Below are 22,262 nucleotides of genomic sequence, written 5' to 3' on the forward strand. Positions count from 1 at the left end.
CTTGAGCAGAATTAAAAAACATTAAATCATATCGTGAAGGCCTTCTAAATGTCTGTTACCGTAACTTTTACCCGTCTCGAACAACTTCCCCTGGTTTGTAATACTAAATAACGATAACAATATAATATGTCATAAAATACACTTACTTCATTATATAAAGTTTCAAAGTGACTATAATTGAATTCCTCTCCATTCTGTAGCATGGTTGACACATAATCCACACGATCAGCTATGATAGCTTCTAGTAAGAGTAACTGTAAATCCTTACCAAAAGATATATAGTTATATTCGATAATTGAAACAGACAAAATGTTAAGTTTTAGTACGTGTATCTATTTTTTGGAAGAAAGTATCTGTTGTTAGAAATACCGATAGCATTTACAGGCCAAGGTGATATCAAGTTTTCTCTACGAGTAAGTATATCATACTCAATATGTAGCATCCATCAACATACTTATGTATATACAAACCCGGTATTAATATGATAATATGAAATGTAAACTCTAGAATATCGTTACAACTTGGAGATATATATGCAGTCGCTGTTGAAATGTTTCTACATAAAATTGGGAAGTTAAAAAATGAGTAACAGAAAGCATCTCTTTAGTCTTAACAGTTTAGTCTTAACCGACCACGCGCATTATCAATTCAGATTTGCAGTATAAATTGTACGTATTGTAACCTTCATATCAAGTTCGATTGGATAGATACGTCCAACATAGTCACCAGATTTAACTTCTTCAGTGAAAGGACAAAATCTATATAGCGGAACTTGAAGTTAAAAGGATAATGCCAGCCTGTTCTTTATGAGAAGATCCTGTACGAAGTCAGCCTCATATTACTACAAAACCAGTTGCTTACAAACTTGTAAATATATGAAAATATGAAAATACATGTATATACTAAAACTAGCTTAATTATATTTATCAAAAGTACCAGAATTATAATTTAGTACGACAGTTTTGTATCGGGAAATTTATAAAAATGATCACATAAATGATATTCATGTCAACACCGAAGTGCTGACTACTGGGCTGGTGATACCCTCGTGGACGAAACGTCCACCAGCAGTGACATCGACCCAGTACTGTAAATAGTTATCAAAAGTACCAGGGTTATAATTTAGTACGACAGACGCGCGTTTCGTCTACATAAGACTCATCAGTACGCTCATATCAAAATAGTTATAAAGCCAAACAATACAAAGTTGAAGAGCAAAGAGGATCCAAAATTCCAAAAAGTTGTGCCAAATACGGCTAAGGTAATCTATTCCTGGGACAAGAAAATCCTTAGTTTTCGAAAAATTCAAATTTTTGTATCAAGAAATTAAAAAAAAAATGATCACATAATCGATATTCATGTCAACACCAAAGTGCTGACTACTGGGCTGGTGATACCCTCGCGGACGAAACGTTCACCAGCAGTTGCATCGACCCAGTGGTGTAAATAGTACCAGGATTATTATTTAGTACGCCAAACGCGCGTTTCGTCTACATAAGACTCATCAGTGACGCTCATATCAAAATAGTTATAAAGCCAAACAATACAAAGTTGAAGAGCACAGAGGATCCAAAATTCCAAAAAGTTGTGCCTAATACGGATTATGTAATCTATTTCTGGGACAAGAAAATCCTTAGTTTTTCGATGCAGCTAAACAAAACAAAGTTGAAAAGCATAGAGGATCCATTGTATTTCTTACTTTCTCCTTGTTCTCGTAGGTCTTTTCCTCTATGAACTGATATGCAATGTAAAAGTACAAAGACAGGGATCCAGGTGAAAGTGACTTTGAATATCTGCAATACATGTGATAAATTCGTCATTTTAAATCAATTTTATGTACCCCTGTATTCCAATAGGATTAACAGATAAAGTAACCGAGTTAAATAAATTTAAGAACAGATTTAAAATAAAGGATGTTCGCTTGTCAAGTTTGGGATTTTTATCAGATTTAACGAATCCTCTGGTTTTTATCTATTTGAGTGCCTTAAAAACTCTTGCCCATTGACCGACCCCCCAATTTGTCTTTTTCTAAATCTTTGATGTGTATAATTATAAGCCATTTGTAAAAGTCTTATAAAATCATTGTTATTATTCAAAAGTTTTTGAGAACTTAAACTTGTCAATGATAAAGCTATGAAAAATCACGAGAGAGAACATTTTGAAGCAAATTTTTTTTTTGGGTTCCTTTATTTATCCCCTGTCAATACATGTATATGTTACAGGGGATTTGTAAAATCAGGGATTTTTGTTAAATCACTGGACTCTTGATTTAAAGACATCTGTGCCCGAGACATTGTTCTACAGTATGCCAGTTGTATAGTGCATGAAAATTGCTGACTATATATACATGTATTAAGATAAAGACTAGGTTAACCTCAAACTTATTGAGTGTTACTGTTGTAGGCTTTTTTTCACAGAAAATCGTAATAAAAATGAATGAATCTGTTTTACAAATTCCCTGAATTTAATAAGTAAATCTGTAAAAAAGATCTTAATTATTCCAGGGATTTTGTAAAATCACTAGTCAAAATCAGTGATTTTACAAAATCAATAATCATTTCAGTGATTTTACAAATTCCCTGAAATTTTAGTTATTTTACAAAATCCCTGATTTCACAAATCCCCTATCTATATATTACAGTTTAATGGAAAGTTATTTATTTTGAAACTGAGCAGCGAACTTTCTCAAGGACAAAACTTCGATCTTGCTCAGTAATGAAACCAATCTGTGTCTATGACACATCAAAAAAACAATTATGTCTGATGTACAGTGGGGATAAAATAACGCATTAACAAAAAAAAAAAACATTATGGTTAAGGCATGATCATAAATATAAAATTGATGAGTTGGCTGTTTGTTAATTCATTGCTATCAAGCTAATTAGTGACTATTGTTGATTAATATATATTTGAAGTACTTACTTAAGTTTTTGTCATTTACTATGTTTAATGTGACAGTATTTCGTGTACGATGTTCTTCATGCTTTTGTTTTTTGTCTGGTTGTTGTTCCTGTGGCTGTCGGTACATGTCTACAACACAAACATATAACTTTCTGGAATACACTTAAGGTATTTATTTATTAATTAGTATTCAACCATTTGTGTTATCTTAAAATCAACAGTTAAAAACCCAAGCACAAAATAAAACAAAACCAATGAAAGACAGTTGACCATTCGTTTGTTTGTTGATGTTAGCATACAATTATATTTTACATTTTGGGTACATGTAGCAGCTCTCTTTTGGTTTGTGTACACAATCATATGTTAACTTGATATATCATCGTTATCGGTCAACATAATTGCTAAAAGTATTGTAAAATCCTTGCGTTTGGTAAAATATATCTGATAAAATTTGCAGACAGTTAAGAAAAAATGCAAATTGCTAATCTCTGTATATACACCTTTTTCTTGAAATTTACTACATAGTATATATTTATCAATGTTGCAAATAGAGCCACGTAATTGATGAATGATATATTTTTAGTCGAGCGGATTATATGTGATATAGATACAATGGATAAGAATTGTTTATCATGAATCAACACTTACCCATTGTATCTATCACTTAAACTATTGTGTTAATGCTTTTTACAAATTAACGCCTATTCTTAATTCGAAGGTATTGTTAGTGAGTTTAAATAACCATTTATCCTGCAATTGGGTGTTCTACTATACAGATAGAGCCCTACAGATATCGCTATGCTGTATCTGTATACTAGACAGATATCGCTTAAAAGCTCCGCCCACTGCCGGACTGAGTATTGTATGAACCTGCGTGACCTCAGAATATGCATTGCAATTGCATTCCAATGACGTATCAATTGCGAATTAACGATTACTTTTATACCTTCTATTTGTTTCAAACATTTCTTTAGAACAATAAGAATCACACAATTTTCTGATAACATACACATATGAACAGCAGTCCTTTCTACGATGACAACTATCGATTGCAGAACTTGAATATGTGTGATTGTGTAATAAAAACAACCATGTCAATTTCAGCATGCATGTTTAGTGAATGTAGAGTCTGAAGCGTAGGACAACTCATAAACTCCTGTTTCAAATTGGACAATGTTTTGTTATTTGTTTTTACTGTTGAAATTAGTTGTTATGTTAAAATAGATAATTATTCACCTTGAGCGATGGATTATTGTTGACCATTCGAGATTCTTTTTTTGCGAATCCGTCTTCAGCTGAATGTGTGATTACTGTATCGTATTACTACACGGGCCTCAAGGGGTTTAAAATCGAACATAAATGCAATTTTCCCGTTTGAATGGTTTCACACTAGTAATTTTGGGGCCCTTTATAGCTTGTTGTTCGGTGTGAGCCAAGGCTCCGTGTTGAAGGCCGTACTTTAACCTATAATGGTTTACTTTTTAAATTGTTATTTGTATGGAGAGTTGTCTCATTGGCACTCACACCACATCTTCCTATATCTAAAACATGTGTTTTTGTGTCGTTCAAAACACAAATAATATACAGAATTAATTGCAGGATAAAGACAATAACTGTTTAGTGTCTTTAAATATCAGCTGTATTTGTACTCGGCTCGAAACAGGTGTAATAGCTCGCTAAAAGCTTGCTTACACCTTGTTTCCTAGCCTCGTACAAATACAGCTGATATTTAAAGACACTAAACAGTTATTGTCTATGTAATCGTGTTAAATGATAAATTTAATTAAATTAAATATCACAATCAAATGGTTAAAAATACAAATATATTATAACACAACACGTCTACCATTAAAGCTCTTCATACCATAAGGCATCTGAATGTTTTATCTGTTTTTGCAAAATAAGATATATTCGAACTTATTTCTATTAGAATTGAAAATGGAAATGGAAAAAGTGTCAAAGGGAAAACAACCCGACAAAGAACATACATATAGTGCATATAATAACTATGTTTCCGAAATTTCTAACAAAAAGCCTTATTCTAGGAACATCACCATTTTCTAGCATAGCATTTGCGATTTAACAGTTTTAAAATTATGCCGTAAAACAGACGAATTCATGTCATATTAATTTATAAAACAAAAATGAACAAATAGAATGTAGTCATTTTTGTTTCAAAACATGTGGAATAACCAACATTAGTTTGATAATAAACGATGAAACTCGCTTTTATTACACAAAATATCCACAGTTACATACAAAACAAGAACAAAAAGCAAAGAGAATACAGGGATTAGAACCTAAACAGACAAGTCCTTACCTTAAATAATTTATCGTAACCATGAAACCTCTTGGCTACCAATTCATACTATACGTTTGCGGTATTATGTATATATAAAGGAACAAGACCTGTGTTTCTGTTGAACCATTGTATATCACATATTCATTTATATGTATAAATTAGACATTTAAATCGTAACCGATTGGTAGCCCAGAGGTTTCGTCGATGTGTTGATGTCAGAAACACGTTACAGAATTCATGGACGGGTTCGATTCCCAGTGAAGGCATAGAGAAATAACAAAAACTAAAGGTAAGTTTTTAAAACAATTCCATTCGAGAACAGATATCAGTAAATTAGTCAATTCAAACTAAATGTAATTAGGCACACAAAGGAAACAAAAGAATATAAAATGGTGAGTCCATTTCAACGAAAGACTAAGAAGCGTTGATACTAGAAAAAGAATCCACGGTAAATGAATAGGCTGACGTCACCACAATGGTTTAAACGGAAACAACAAACTATAGCAAAATGTACACAAAGAAACGTTTGTTAATAGTAAGCTGAGATGATTTTTTATTATCCTGCCGATTGCCCAATAACGTGGTGTTTTAAAAGTACCGCGCTTGTGACCTTTATACCTTTGCCTTTTATCTTCATTTGTTGTTTCATGGAACTCAGACATCTCAAGTTTTTTTAAAATAAGCATATTATGTATATATTTTTATTTGGTATCTTCTAATTTGTGTTCGAAAAATTGTTTGAACATCACAGATGGTATAGCTATTTGGAAATGTACTTACCAGCTTCAGCTACAAGAAATTCAACGGACAGCTCATCTGCAATAAAAAATGACTACAGTAATCAAATTTAAAAACATAGTAAAAAATTTCACTGCGTGTCGCGTTCTTTTACGTCTATCGACATGCGGAAACAGTTCAGACGAATGTTATGGTGGTATTGCTTGTAGCTTTCTCCATGGTAGAATATTGTAAGTAGTACACAACACTACAAACCATTAAAGTCTGAAAAAGCCTATATCTGTACTCGACTGTACTGCTTTTTACTCGACCAGTCTGAATTGGTCTGACTTTTACTTGACATTACTCGACCCCAGTCTGAACCATACTCGACTGTACTGAATCCTACTTGACCGTTATCTGTGCCGTTGAAAATAGTCTGAACTATTACTCGACCAGTCTGGAACAGTCTTAACCCATTCTTGATATGTACTCGACCTATTTTTCTAGTCTAAACCATACTTAACCAAAGGTCTGAACAATACTCGACCAGTCTGAACCATACTAGACCAAATAACCTCTACTTTTTTAACTGTTAAAATAAATTTCTTTTTAACTGACATTTATAACAACAACCAACAAAATTTATAAATTGTTTAAACTTATATTAGAAATATATCTATTATTTTATTTAGGTTAAAAAAATAATATATTATATATAATGTATATCAAAAAGGGATAAAATTAAATAAAAAAATAAAATTGTTTTTCTGAGTAGTGGTGAAATATTAAGTATAACTTCTGCTTGGGGCAAACTCATAAATAAGATCACACCTGGTCAGAGGTATTAAATTCTAAATAACATTTATTCAAAATTGCAACATCCTGTTTAACTTTAAAAAACAAGGCCTTTTGAATATACAAGATAAGTAATACACGAATTTAAGAAAATAGAGCTTTCTTTTTACCTACAGGTAAAACACATGTACTGAGGCAATAAGACCATATTAAAGTGCTTAATGAATGCCATGTCTTTAATTTGACAAAACATACTTAAATCAATTGAAATTAATTTTTACTGTTACTTTGGAACATATTTCCTTTTTTAAAAAGGTTATCAAGGATCGATATGGAAATTCTATTATCATGATTATATTAAATTTTTGGTTTAATAAAATAAAACAATTGAGGTCTCATTTTTTTAATTTATTAAGTTGTTTTATATACTATTTTATATAAATATTAATTAAAAAAAAAACATTCACTGCATTATTAAAGTCTAACAACATAAATCTATACTAGGCTTAAGTTAATGGTGAAAATAGTCCAGTTATCATAAAATACTTCATAAAATTTTAAATAATATTGAAAATATTAGTCACAATTCATTGTTTAGATTATTTGATCACCTTATGTTATTTGTATTTTATGGTTGATATATATTATTATGTAAGTGTTGATTAATATTGTGTTGAAGTTATTTTATGATAGATTATTGTGAAACTTTAATTTCAATACTATATTGAATACATTTTTAATATTAAGTTGTTGTTCAAATTTAATATTTATTAAAAATATTTCCTAAATTGATAAAATTCAGTTGATAGATACAAAGAATAAGTCTAGGTTGGTTAAGACTTGGTCGAGTATGGTTCAGACTAGGTCGAGTATGGTTCAGACTAGGTCGAGTACGGTTCAGACTAGGTCGAGTATGGTTCAGATTAGGTCGAGCATGGTTCAGACTCGTATAAAATGGTTAAGAACTGGTCAAGTACAAATTCAGACTGTTAAGAATGGTTCAGACTACAGTCGAGTATTATCAAGTAAATTTCAGACCAATTTAGACTGGTCGAGTAAAAATCAGTACAGTCTAGTACAGATATAGGCCATTTCAGACTTTTACTGGTTTGTAGTGCAATGAAGTATATATAATTTATTTATATAGAATCAATGTCATAACATTATTTTACTATAATGGTCTATATATTGTATGCAGTATATTCAAGTAAACTACAGAGTAAATAAATAAATATTATCAATTCTGATTGTGAAAAATTAACGGTATAATATATGCGCAAGTAACATTATGATAACATGTCATTATTCGTTCCATACCCACTATCGTTTTTCATAAATGCTACAACTAAATATCAAAGATGAGAACGTTACATACCCGGTTTGAATTCTTTTTCGTATTCTCCGACGTGTACTTTATCATCTGAAAGGAATTCAACGCCCAATACTACATCAAAAGATGCAAGTTATATGCCTTTAATTTTGTTTTATTTGTATAAGCTAATTTTAATAACGAATGACTTGAAATTAGTCTGATTATAATTCACAATGCTATTTCTTGACTTTCAACTAAGTTTTTCTTAAAATAAACTTCTTCCATAAAATAGAAAAACACTGATAATACTTAAAACTGTTCCTTACATCAATACCATTACAATTCATGATTGAGCATATATGTCAGTGGATTATGATATGTCTAGGAGTCAAGTAATGCATTTTCATCAGTAGTTATCATATGTCAAATTTTCTTAAAAAATATTTGAAGTGTTAATGGAGATTTAAAACGTATCTGAATAATCTTTCCCCCAACTTTTAAAGAATCATGACGATTTTACAGCTTAACATATCCCCAATAATAGTTTTACGTCATTTTCGTTATTGTTTTGTTTCTCACTGACGTATACCACACATATTATTTGATTGTTTTGCTTTCTTTCCTCATTAAACATGTTCAAAGTCAAAATGTACGGTCCTTTGCTCTGGTCTACCAGCTCTGCAAACCATATTTATTGCATTTGTTTTCAATTACGTATACGTGTCCTGGATAGTGTATTTTGTCACTTGATGTAAAAAAAACCAAATAAGAGGTAAATAAACAAAACCTGTAAAAAAATCATTATTCTCATTGTGAAACGACATTTCTTTTCTTGTTTAAGTCCCGGAGTGACCATCCCTTGATTATGACTTCGACTACTGCTTCTTCCATCTTTAAACCCTCGTCATTGTTAACATCATATATCGTGATCTGAAGAATAAAACAGTTCTTACATATACTACCACAGTCGCACATATAAAAGAGCTAATTTTTAATTTACGTCAATTCATCAAATCATGATTTATTTCACTTTCAGTTCGAAATATGTCTTGAATATGGAAGTGAAAACCGATACTAGAGATGTCAAAATAAAATTATACAAAATGCACACAGTTTAAAAGCAGAAAAAAGAAAACATAATTAATCAAAACTTAAGAAGTACTCAGAAAATGTATAAATATGATTATTGACTGATGACGATCAATCAAATAAAAGGAATTTTGTTGTATGTTGCAAGCCAAAATTCAAAATCGGGAGAAAATATTGAAAACTGAGTTCAGTTACATCACAACAGTATACACTATTTACATCGGTATTTTATAAAGCCTATACAACAGATGCACATTTCTACACACAATGATACTCACCAAATGATCAAATTTTGCAATGGTTTCCATCGTCTTTATCAATTTCAGGAAGCGGTCATTCAAAAAATAAGTTCCGAAAAGCAAAGGCGCCTTCTTTTTTAGCAGACGATATCGTTCACTGAAAAAAGAAGGTTCCCAATGTAAGATCTTGGGGTGTTATTGGTACATATAGATAAAGGTGAAACGGTTATGAAAAATGTCAAAGCTGTTCTGTGACGATATTGATAACTTGGTCTCAATGATAGTTGAAAAGCAATACAATTTCTTTAATGTAGTCCTTTTTCTAGTTAAATATATATATACATATGTATATATATAATGTCTAAAAATAGCAACAATCAACATTCAATCTGTTTAAACGTGGATCAGTTTGGGAAAATAAAAAAATAATACAGTTACTGAATTAAAATTATATAAATGTCTAAGAATATAACTTAAACACACTAATTAATACATTAAAAGTTCTATTAGATTTTAAATAGAAATACGCAATATTTCGCTAAACAAATTATCTTCATCAGGCGTGTGCATCTCTCAAGGTGAAATCGGATGCATGACAAAAAAAAAAATAGTTTTGTAGCTTAATTTATACAAGATTTGAGGAAAAGTGTAACATACTGATTGATGGTGCAGAAAATATGTTTGTATATATATATATATTCCATTGACTATAAATAACTTGTTTATGTTTCCTTAACGAGATAAGTATACAATTTTTTGTATATAATGCATATACTGCATGAAGTAAATGTGCAGGCCTTTCCAAAAGTGTTATATACGTTGACACTTCTACATGAGTTGTTGAGTTCATTTGAAAAAAAAACAGATATGCAGAAATTGATATTCGTTACGCAAAGCGTCAAAGTATTATATTTATAATCGCTACAATCAAAATGATCTTGAATTTCACGTACTGAATTATCGTAATATCACTTCAAGGTTTGATAATACGATAAATAATACTAGTTGCAAATCGACAAAATATGTGAAGCAAAACTTTAAAATATAAAGGATTTGTACATATCAATTAAATATCAAATGTCTTTAAACCTTATTATAAAATTTATTTTAATGTTCTCTAAAAACTGGATGTCACTTTTTAAATAAATTTCTTTTAAACAAATATCTTATTAAACTCTCTATAACAATCATACCTCTGAAGTGGTTCTTTTAAATAATTCGACATTAAATCTGCTGCGTTACCAGAACCTTTGATCAGCAGGACTGGTATATTCTTCTTTACTGACGCCTTAACTTGGTGGACAGTACGCATATCACCTTCCACTACCAATAGCAATACTGGAACTTTCATTTCTAAGGCTGAAATAAAACATACATGATTATGTACAAAATAAACTAAAAAATAAAAATAAAATACACATGGGAAAGAGTTAAATGTATAAGAAGTTCTAAACAGTTGATACTAGATCAATACCGAATCTTCAAGAATGATTCTTTTTTTCAATATATTTATAGACATGAAAAAATTAACAAATTAACAGATTAGCAAAAACGCACAAAGATGGAAAAACTGAACAGATGATATAAATTATACAATAATTGCAAATATTTCGGCTCAATAAATGGCCTTCATTTAGCTTTCCAATTGTGAACTTTCAATTTCTAAGTAGCAACATTCCAGCAGCACCTGCATACGGTGTATATATCTCCCAATTGATACGTTAATCCCGTGCTTGCATTTCCTATCATGATTTTCTTGATAGAGGGTTGCTGCCCACCAGGAAGCTATTAAACCAAGAGTTCCAAATGGTGAAGTTAAAATCATCACTTCGTAAATTTTACGGACGCCATCACGAGTTGGTTGACCGTTATGGAATAACCGTTTCCCAAATGATATGGAATATGTTCCTTACGTCGTAACTACAATCCCCTTCCCTTTCATGAATGTGACCTACCGAATTAGACTATTTACCGGATGTGTTATCACATAAGCAACACGGCGGGTGTCATATGTGGATAAGGATCTGCTTACCCTTCCGGAACACCTGCGATCACCCCTAGTTTTTGTTGGGATTCGTGTTGTTTATTCTCTAGTTTTCTATGTTGTGTTATGTGTACTATTGTTTGTCTGTTTGTCTTTTTCATTTTTAGCAATGGCATTGTCAGTTTATTTTCGATTTATGAGTTGGACTGTCCCTCTGGTATCGTTCTTTCTGTACAAGTGATTAACCATGTCATATTCTTTATGTATCTGTTCCATTTCAGGAGCTGGGAATTCAGTAGTTGTCAGTAGTTCATGTCTGTCGCCTTTTTTTTGTAAATTGAATTGTTTAAAATTATGCCAATAGTTTTCTCGTTTAAATTGGTTCACAGTTGTGCGTCCTTTCATCATAGACTGCTGTAAATTATTGCGAAGTTTGTAGTGATTTTACTGACAAATTTCACAAAAAGAGTCTTAGATAGGATCTTTAAAATAGACTTAGCGAATACAACTATGTTACTTTATTCTTTTCCTTTACGTTATACAAATACAAATGAAATAGCATCATATAGTAGATATAAAAACCAACGACTGATAGAGACATGAGAAGACATTTCGTAAGATACTGTAAATAACAACCTTGACTATTCTGTTTGTCATCATCTACAAATAAAACATCCAGCAGATGAGTCCATCTTTCTGAAATATCTGCCAAAGTGTAGCAATGTACGTGTTAAACCACTTGTATTTTTCTTTCTTTTTAACTAATTCGCATGTTTCTTTCTCAGGTTCCATGTTTAATTGAAATGTGGATTTAGCTTTCTAGCCTTCAATAGTTTCTGTAAGGAAAATGATATCATGGACAAGAGAAAAAAAATACGAACACTCAAGCAATCAAATCAAAATAATTTGTAGTTGTCGGTTTAGAAATTGTTGAGATTTTGAAGGAGTGGCATCGTGGTATGAAAAAAATCACATTTACATACATTTCGTCTGTAAATCACCAAAATATGAATATAAGAATAATGTAGTTTGATTTGATTGCCGAAGAGACACTGTACAATCATAAAAAACCAGAAAACAAATATGTAAACAATACCATGCCATCAGCCAGAATTCAACAATATCGTAAAGTAGGCTATATGTCCGGTATGACAAATTTAAAAAAGATTAGAAAACAGGTAACGTTTGTCAAGATGAATCATACAACAATAATTCGTGTATCATTGACACATCTTGAAATACGTCAATGAGTTTGGTCCGTTGTGATATATAACTGTGGTTTTGTGCGTCCAAAGCGTTTTACTTGATATAACTTTATATAATTTTAAAGTGTTTTCAAGCGGGAGGTGTGGGTAGCCACAAAACCAGGTTCTGCCCACCATTTTTTCTTAAAATGTGCTGTTCCAAGTTAGGAAAATTGCAATTGTTAACATATATTTCGTTTCTGTGGGTGTTGTAATGTCGTTTGGTGTTTTGTTGCACTACTTTAGTGTTTCCCCTCTTATAACTGATGTGTTACCCTCAGTTCAAGTTTGAGTATGCATTGTTTTTTTTAATCGATTTATGACTTTCCAACAGCGGTATACTACTGTTGCCTTTATCTAAATACCGATGCACTTTTCACTGAGACTTACCGTGGCGGTAAAGAACCAATGCTCGAAAATGAAAATAAAGCTTTAAAATGTTTTATAGAGTTTGTTTGTAAACTGATATTCATAACAAAAATATAACACATCTGCTATAAAAAGGGGTGCATTAGTTTACCTTTGTTGCCATATGAATACTTATAACCTGTACAGTGGTAATAATAAGAAAATGTTATCCTACATCCAGTCGATACTGTTTTTTGTTAATTTTGGATTTGCAGAACGTTGTAAATTTCTCAGAATCTTTGTGACAACTTTACATTAAACCCGTTGGATGTGTACAGATTGATACATTTGTCTGAGATAAAATGATTTATCTATTATTTGTAATTTGCTTTTATCTAGCTTTCAGTAATTGCGAGTTTCTTATTCAGTGCTTTTTGTCTATTGTTTTTACGTGGGTTGTGTTTCTGCCTCGTAATATTGATCATAGTTCAATAACAACTGATTTTTATAGATTATTCTTGTGTTGCGCAGTGCATCACTGTTCCAGTTTAGAAGTAGGGTAGAACGCTAACAAACATTTTAACCTGGCCAGGCCACTTTCTTGGTGCGCACAAGGCTGTATTTCAAACAAATGTATCCTAGCGATGTGCAGCAATGCTGTAAATGGTTAAATATTTTAGATGTACTTTCTATAAGGTATTATATTTCTATTAGGTAAGAATTTTTAGAATTAAGATACAAATCTTGGTCACAAATTAACTTAGAAAAGGGTTTGATGCAAATCTTATAATAATCAATATGTTGTTGAGCTAAAGTTTGGATTAACGTATATCATTTAACACATTTTTTTCCAAAAGAAAAGCTGCTCCTTTTTGTCTTATTGATCACGTACATGCATACGTATGCACAACAGATTTAGGTGACGGAAAGGATTAATGGGTGATCATTTTAATCTTTTAATGTGTTGTTGCTAAACAAAAAATATAGAATTTTAATTAAAAAAAAAATAAATGAAATGCAAGTATAATTGATGTTCAATGTAGAATATTAGAACAGAAATTTACAATTTCATAAAATCGGATCTGAACTTCTAAAAGTATCTCGTTCAGCTTTTAATGACAGTACCATTCACATAAGGTAAAATGTCGCATCCTATTCTAAAAAAAAAACATTTCATTATTTTGTGATATTTATTTTTAAATTTTAATCTGCACTAACAGAACTTTCAGTAATTCCATGGTGAAAGTTTGCACGACTACAAACGACCGGCGTTCTCGATAACTTAAATGCAAAAAATAGTTTTTTTTCAAATTATGACAGGCTACGGATTTTTCTCTTATATCAATATGCAGAAAGGATTAACATTTTTGATTTTCAATTTTACAAGCTAATATTCTGCAATAAGACAGATAAAAAATGAAATAGTTCATAATGACTTGTATTTACTTGCATATTCCAAAAAACAGTTTAACAAATAATCTCTTTAAAATACACGATCATTGTTATTTGAAATAGTAATATTATAAACTTTCGAAAAGTATCGACACTACATTATTTTACTTTTGATTTTGTCGATATTTTTTTTATTAAATGAGTTACTTTTCTATTATTGACTAGTTATTATTTGATTGTTTTTTAACAATAAAGGGTACGGTTAATGAAAGTGAGGGAGCCCTTAGGGATAACTTTGAAATAATATTAAGTGGTTTGTTGACCCCCTAAAGACACATTAGACATATCGTAATAGATGAGGTTTTCGAATAAGTGTCAACTATTTGGACTCCTTGGTGTTTTTCCATAACACCTTTTTATCTTTTACTATAAGATTTAATAGCTAATAAAAGGTCATTTGACAAAATATAAAAATATAAGCAGATTCTTGATTTTCTTTCTTTTAATTTGCGACACAAATTATACCGATGCAAATATAAAATAAAAGTTCAAGGCAGACTTTCCCGCTTTATTTATAAATCAAATAGCTCGAAAAGGAGTTCCATGACCTATTAATATTTTGAGCTTATTTATATCATTTACTAATACCCTTCCAGCTTTCCATTTTCAAAATTTTAATTTATTAAATTTCACCTAAGATCACCTAAGTACATCCTGAATTATTTTTTATAGAAATTCTAAACAAAATTTTGCTATTTAAGAAAACCTAAGAATACTAAAACGTATGATAGTTACGCTTACCTTTACTTCATCGTTTTTCTTTGGTTGTACAGCTATAAGAATTGTTGAATTAGTTTCATTAAACTCAGCAGAGTTGTTCTGATCTTTCTTACAGCTGCTAGTTTCTTTCTTAAAGGTTTTATTGATGTAAGAACTTACTCCACTATTCGTTCCTCTATAGATTATCCAGCTTTCTATTATAAAAAAAGGTTTACGATATACATACAATACAGTAAAAGACCCCTCTTTAATTTTTTCCTAAGATAATGACACAAATTTAATTTGATAACCACTATGGAAGTATAATACTTTGGATCCTAAAGAATTTGACTCAGTTGTACTTGACTGATGCACAAAAGGTCCAGATTTCAATCACTCACCAGTTCATATATACATGTATTATTATAAATTTGAAGTCTTGCCGAACAGAAATGATATGTAAGAGGGTAGACATGTACAAAACAACGTGAGTAAATTCTTGGTAGTGACTGTATCAGTATAGGAAAATTAGCGTTGGCTGCCTATTTGCTAAGAAATCGGTATTGAGGAATAAGAGTCATGACTGGAGAATGATTGGTTAGGGTGACATTTCTTCTTGATTGCCTTCTAAACTGTCTCTTTAAGAAAACTGTTAGTCTAATAAAAAAAAATAGTGTTCAAATTCGTATTACAGTAATATTGTTTCTCGTCATGATATATATGTAATATTTGACGATATGCTAGGCTTTTAAACACATATTATCTATCTATCTATCTATGATTATCATCTCATCATCATTATAGAACCATCATACTTAACTTTTAACATGTTAGATCAACAGCTTCTGGATGTTGATTGCTCTCTTTCAAAATAGAAGTTTTATTCTAATATTATAGATTAATAATATCTGTTTAATGGTACTCAAAAAGAAGAAACACATTAAAAGTAAGTTTAACCATTTTTTTAAACAAGCAAATGCAGATTATTTCTAGATTCTTCATAAATATAACACTGACACTATGAAAAAGCAATAAGCATTTTATAGGATTTTTTTTAACTGCTTTTAAACTATGTGTAGTCAAATTATGGAAAGTACAGTAGGGTTAGCTGTTAATTTTTTATGGTGACTCTATGCATAAACCCTGGTAATGTAGGATCTGACTAACGTAACGGTTCCCAAATTACAACGAGTACCCAAATTGCACCTCTTTAGCAAAAATAGCAGCGGAAATCTTACAAGTTCCTAGAGACGGAACAATTTGTATTTTTTATGATTTGATACTATGCACATCTTTCTACATAGGTAAACATATTTAGATATGCACAAAACGTTCATAGTATTTATCAACAGATGAAGTGCTTACTGAAAAAAGCAAAATGTACTAAAACATCACCATGCGACATCATCAAAACGTCATCTTTTTAAAATGAGCAAATACAATATGTTACAAGCATCTTATTCTACTTTGGGCGGAATTCGTGGGTATCTATAAATATTACAAATTTAATGTTTTTAAGATAAAAAGGTGTTTCTCACTTATCCAATAAGCGAAATGAAAAAAAAAAAAAAAACATGAATACGTTTTTGCATTGAAGTAAATGACGGTTCGTTCAATTAAAAAGAAATATTAAATTTCAGAGATGTTTACGTAGACGAAACACGCGTCTGGCGTATAAATTTATAATCCGGGTACTTTTGATAACTATTTACACCACTTGGTCGATGCCACTGCTGGTGGACGTTTTGTCCCCGAGGGTATCACCAGCCCAGTAGTCAGCACTTCGGTGTTGACTTGGATATCAATTATATGGTCATTTTTTTAAATTTTCTGTTTACAAAACTTTGAATTTTTCGAAAAACTAAGGATTTTCTTACCCCAGGAGTAGATTACCTTAGCCGTATTTGGCACAACTTTTTGGAATTTTGGGTCCTCAATGCTCTTCAACTTTGTATTTGTTTTGGCTTTTTAACTATTTTGATCTGAGCGTCACTGATGAGTCTTATGTAGACGAAACGCGCGTCTGGCGTATTAATTTATAATCCTGGTACTTTTGATAACTATTATAGTAGTACATTTTTTCGGCGGTAAACTAAGAATTGGACATCTACGATCCTAAATTGTGATCAGTCACAAACCGTGAAATACTAGTAACACACGATCATTATTATACAGCCTATACTCATAATACCCACACCCCCCCCCAAAAAAAAACCAAAAAAAAAACCAAAATCCACTTCAACTTATAATATTGACGTACTGAAACAATTTTCAATAATGCCTGTAGTTATGTTCAGTTTGATAATTGCGCTAGACTTTTCACTCCTTTTGTAGTTGTTTTTAACATCAGGAAATTGTGCTTATATTTCTATTTTTTCAGATGGGGATGATTCAGGGGAGGATTTAATTAATCATTTGATAAGATTTTAGGAAATTCACATGCAGGTTTCTGTTAAATTATATTGATTTCTCCATGTTCTACAGATATATATATATACATATTATAGGATAAGCAAATCAATGAACCAACTCGATTACCTTCTTGTTAAGGTATGACAAAATAGGTATACTCTATCAATAATAGTTGATCAGTTTCATGAAGACAGAAATGCCGGAAGAGCAAACATTTTACCTGTTTGTTTCAAGAACTATCTTCTTCATAAGATTGGTTGGAAACATAAGCATAAAATAAGCTATTGCAGGAGCTCCTCTGCCTGGCATATTCTTTACACCACTTTCACCAATAAATTCGGGGTCTTCAGCAATTTCTTCCGGCGGAAAAATACAAAACCAAGGAGTTGCCATATTGGCCATATTTACCGTATTTCACAACGCTCCCTTTGAGTCATATATTCTTAGACGATTTTCATATTCGTGCAATTTCCCGTAGTTTTCCTCACAATGATATTTGAGGGAAATGGCAATTTTGCAAATGCAAAGAAAAAGTTGATAGAATAACTTGTAAATGCCGGTCAGATTTTTTTTTCACTATCCATAAACATTTCAATTGTTAAAATAAACACCAGTTGTTCTATAAATCGTATCAGTGTATGTTTAGTCTTTTAATAAATTGCATTTTACACGAAACGAGTTATATGTTTTTCTTTAAAAATGAACTGTACCAAGTCAGGAAAATGGCCATTGTTATATCATAGTTCGTATCTGTGTGTGTAAAATTTTTACGTTGTGTTTCCGTTGTGTCGTTTGTTTTCTCCTATATTTGAGTGTAAATTCACATTACTATAAGACGTGTCACGGTACTTTTCTATCCCAAATTCATGTATTTGGTTTTGATGTTATATTGGTTATTCTCATCGGATTTTGTCTAATGCTTAGTCCGTTGCTGTGTGTGTTACATTTTAGTGTTGTGTCGTTGTTCTCCTCTAATATTTAATGCGTTTCCCTCAGTTTTAGTTTGTTACCCCGATTTTGTTTTTGTCGATAGATTTATGAGTTTTGAACAGCGGTATACTACTGTTGCCTTTATTTATTGCACTTACAGGGTATAAAAAATATAGAACTTATGTATGCATACATGTGTATACGGAAATAATTCAATGACATGTATGCACGTTGTTAAATTTTTTTACGAATCTATAACGTATTATCGACAATTAATATTTCATTCAGTGCTTGTTGCAAGTTTATAAACTTTCGAGTGGGTTGCCGAAGTTTACCGTGCACAATGGCATTGATAAGCAATAAAACAAACATGTAGCACTTATAGCATATAAGAAATAAATGAATTGATAGAGCCATAATATTTTGTTTTTTTTTTTTGTATTTTCCAGGCGTTTCCATGTGTTAAATCAAATTCTTTTACTTTTAACATATTGTTAAATGATCAGGTGTATTTATTTTGTTCCTTTAAAATATTTTATTATTATTTTGATCATTGCACTGCAGTGTACGTTTGTTTATATTCGTTCATCACGGATTTCCCCTTGTCCTTGCAATGTGCTATGACAACAGTTCGTTACTCTTTTTTTTTTCAATTTTGGCCCGATAATACCTACTTTTGTTTTCATGATTTCATAACATATGTAGATAATAATTTGCTAGAAGAAAACGTATGAAGATTTTAATAGTATGAAGGATTTTCTAACATATGTTTTACAGAAAAACCTGTGAATTCAACTCTATAAGATTGATCAATTTTTCTTTTAAATTTGAGGTTTCATATATAATACTATAGTATCCTAACGTTTTGTTTGTTCCAGCGCGGGTACCTGTTGTTGTGAAAGTGACGTAATAAACGTCAACGTCGAACTATTGTTTACAGTATACGAAATAAAACCGTTAAATTATTTAAATTGAATTGTCGTAGTTATCACACCACTTATTTTCAACACTTTCAAAAGACATAAAGCCGTATTTGTTCCAAAAATATAATAAATACTTTTACCAATTAAGGGCCAAAATATTGGCCTTGTGGTATTTTCCAGATGTTGCTTAGGCCAATTTATTGGCCTTATGGCACAGAACTCGTTAAAGAATGAATAGGAAGCATGGACTAATATCCAATTGTTCAAAAAATTTGAAAAAAGTAAACAAAAGCTCTGTTATTAGACTTTTGAAGATGCGAATTAAGCACGGATGCAGTTTGGGTACTCTTCATTTCATAATCATTGATGGTTTGGAGGTCAGTTTAGACCAATTTATCTATGATTCCATATGGATTCAAAATTAAATTGGTGAAGCCATAGAATAAATAATGACACATCTACAAAATAAACATATAATTAAAACTTTTGTCATAAGTATAATTGAACGTAGGTTAAAAAACTGTCAAAATAGGTGCAATTTGGCTACCCTAACGTTAGGTGATAAAAACAAGATCAGCAAAAATCACAATCTGATAAAAAATATATCCAGTGTCCAGCTGAAAACGCTTTGTACGTTGTTTTTTTATATGTTCTGGTAGATTTTATATCAGTCATTCAAATTAAAACTTCCAAATTTTTGGAGGAGGGTATCATTACGACAAAATCAAAGGATCCCGAAAATCTTTAAAACAAAAAGTAGAATTGAACACTGACACATCTTTGTATACAAATTATGGACACAGGTTCTGTATTAACGAAGACTCTTAAATAAAACACTAAAATCTTACTGTTTACTCCATGTACAGTGTTCAACAGCCCAGTCGTGAATGCTGTAGTATTCCATGGCCTAGGCACATAACTATCACAATCGCCTACTACGGCTAGAACAAGACCGGGAAATTTGTCCTTGTCTTCTGTGTTTGTACATTCTATGATATTCTTCCCTTTAGTCTCAGTCAACTCAGTCCATATTACATTCGTAGTTTTCGTCTCTTGATTCCGCTCGCCTAATTTCTGTTTCTTATCATCCATATTACACGCATCATACACTTTTATAGTATAATTTGCATATTTCACTTTCTTATCCGTTAAGCTGTATTGTAATGATTCCTCTTTGTCTTCAGCAGTAACTATTACTTGTAATTGTTTGCTAAAAGAAAATAGTGTGTAAAACCTGTGTTTCAAAGATTTGATTTGAAAATTATTCAATCAGAATAACAGTGTGATTATTCTGTTATCACAGATGGCTAACGTATGATTCATCCAAAAGCATATAAATCAAGGTAATGAGGTATTGTTTCAATAGCTGGGTCCGATGCTTATCAAACAATTAAAGAGAATCACATATTGCATAAAGCTCAAATTTACATAATGTGAAACAACTCAAACGAGGAAAAAAATCCTTCCTAGTCAATGGCAAACTATAGAAAATTAGCAAATATGGCAGCAAACGAAAAATGAATACCAGTTTCAGACTTAAGACAGTCACATATATATAAGGAAAGATGCAGGGTTAAAAAGTGTTTATGAGCAGAGATACACCTTCTTACCTAGAATAGTAGTGTTACTGCACAACATAAGAACAAATGCTGAATTTTAAGAATCATTGAATATGTGACCCAGCTAATTTTTTAATCTAGTATGTTTTTCTCTCGTCTGATTCCTGATACACATCTTAAGACAACAAGCTCAAATAGGAGTTGTGCATTTTTGTTCATTGCTTTTCAATTTGGTGATAAGTGGTCCTACTGACAATCATATCACATCTTCTTATTTTAACTTTTAAGCAAATTACTGATAATTGTAACTAAAATCCACCTTAAACATAGTTTACTTCATGTAATTTCTGATAACATAACACTGATTTAACAAGTAAAACAGGCTCTGTTTCAATGTTCTAATACACATCTTATTGTTTTGGGTGTTTTTTTGTAAAAATAAATAGATTTATTAATCATTCATCATTCATCTTTGACATATTATTTAAATCAAAGGTTCCAAATGGTGATGTCGAAATCATCCCTTCGTTAAATTTACAGACGCCATCACGAGTTTGTTGACCGTTATGGTATATCCGTTTTACAGATGATAACGGAGATGTTTCTAACTTTCGTATGTCGTGACTACATTCCCGTTCTGAATGTGACCCACCAAATTAGACTTGTTACCGAGTTTGTACTGTCATGAACAACACGACGGGTGCTACATGCGGAGCAGGATTGGGTCACTCTTGAGAGAGTTCCTGAGATCACCCCAGTTTTTGTTGGGGTTCGATTTGCTTAGTCTTTATTTTTCTATGTTGTATTTATGTACTTTTGTTTGTCTGTTTTAGCCATGGCATTGTCAGTTAATTTTTGATATATGAGTTTGACTGGTATCTTTCGCCCCTCTTTTACAGAATATTTGATGCAGTTTACATAAATAATATATCGGCTTGGCTCATCAGTTTGGTACGATGCCAAAATAAAACATCCTAATTTAAGACAAAAGACCCAAAACTATCGATCTTAGCTAAAGAGTACTCGTATGTGCTTAAGTCAACTGCAACTAATAAATGAATCATTTTCCAACGACTACATTTTCGATGAGTACATCAGATTTTAGTTCATTGATTTCTAAAACAAATACATTGGGAAATATCTACACCGTAAGAAAACAAATGTAACATAAGTATCGATTAATACACTTTTCGAATAAATTACAACGGTCATAAATTGAAAGCATTTAAGAACGGATTTATTCAACTGACCAATGACATTGATCGAATTACCATCATGTTTTCAAATTGAAATATATTCAAAACAAACAGAGCATTACGTAGTTTGTTTCATTAGGGACAGAATATTTTAAAT

At 31.2% G+C, this 22,262-nt stretch overlaps 1 long non-coding RNA gene across 1 annotated transcript; it reads right to left on the minus strand.

The window, feature by feature from the left end:
• Window positions 1-8,857: 8,857 nt before the first annotated feature.
• Window positions 8,858-12,127, minus strand: LOC143078286 (uncharacterized). The gene is made up of 4 exons (XR_012979155.1): window positions 11,979-12,127; window positions 10,552-10,717; window positions 9,398-9,515; window positions 8,858-8,960 (listed from the first exon to the last, which is right to left on the minus strand). It is a non-coding gene; the product is annotated as an uncharacterized LOC143078286 (long non-coding RNA).
• Window positions 12,128-22,262: the final 10,135 nt, after the last annotated feature.

This window comes from Mytilus galloprovincialis, chromosome 6 (genome assembly GCF_965363235.1).
Source record: "Mytilus galloprovincialis chromosome 6, xbMytGall1.hap1.1, whole genome shotgun sequence".
NCBI lineage: Eukaryota > Metazoa > Mollusca > Bivalvia > Mytilida > Mytilidae > Mytilus > Mytilus galloprovincialis.